General features: G+C 61.6%; 1 protein-coding gene across 1 annotated transcript in view; it reads left to right on the plus strand.

The window, feature by feature from the left end:
* The first annotated feature begins 602 nt into the window (after positions 1–602).
* STAM2 (signal transducing adaptor molecule 2) overlaps positions 603–756 on the plus strand; it is a 68,884-nt gene continuing 68,730 nt past the window's right edge. The window contains exon 1 of the mRNA XM_006157624.3: positions 603–747. The gene's annotated coding sequence lies outside the window, so the exon portion shown is untranslated. The remainder of the gene's footprint in view (positions 748–756) is intronic.

A 756-nucleotide genomic window follows, 5' to 3' on the forward strand; every position in this document is an offset into this window, starting at 1 on the left:
TCACAGACTATCATGTATGTTATGAATTCTTCAGTGGAAGGCAGGAAATGTGGCTCAGCTGCCTTCAGATTCCCAGAGTCCAGCAGTGTTTTCATGCAGAGGACACGATCGGAAGTAAAATGTTGCAAGTTCCCATAAAGCCACAGTCATTTCGACCACCGCTGTCCCTGGCGTATTTTCTGGTGGGGTTTGGCTCGGGCCGTGAGAAGGGTGCGACACCAGAAAAGTCCAAAAGCACAGCCAAGCACTGCGCAGACCTCCAAAGCCATCTGAACCGCGCCAGCAGCTCTGTTTCCACCGTCACTGTGACGCAAGCGTAGCTGCGTGCCCGCATAACCAAGAAGGACCCCAGCCGTGGATGAATGAACGAACTTCACTAGTGAGAAGAAAACCGCCTCCAGACCCTAGTGCCGGGTACGAAAAGCCCCGGGCCACCCCGCGGGCTGCCGAGCCACAGCCAGCACCGCAGCTTCCGGGCCTCCGGCATCATCCAGTTCAACAGCGACGATTTCCGGTCCCGAAGGTCCTCGGCTCCGTGGCTCGCCAGGGTCCTCGCAATGGGAAGGTGTCCACAACAAGCGCCTGATCCCTGCGGGGAGCTGGGACGGGCGTGGCCACCACCTCCCTGAGGGCGGAGACAGCAGGGGCGCGGGGAGGATGCCCGCGATCCGAGGGACCTCGCCCCAGGTGGGAAGCTGGGGGCGGGGCGCGCACTCGGAGCCGGCCAGTCAGGCGGGAGCTGGGCAGGTGCGGTGG

The sequence above is a fragment of the Tupaia chinensis genome, unplaced genomic scaffold (genome assembly GCF_000334495.1).
Source record: "Tupaia chinensis unplaced genomic scaffold, TupChi_1.0 Scaffold000549_1, whole genome shotgun sequence".
In the NCBI taxonomy this organism is placed as follows: domain Eukaryota; kingdom Metazoa; phylum Chordata; class Mammalia; order Scandentia; family Tupaiidae; genus Tupaia; species Tupaia belangeri.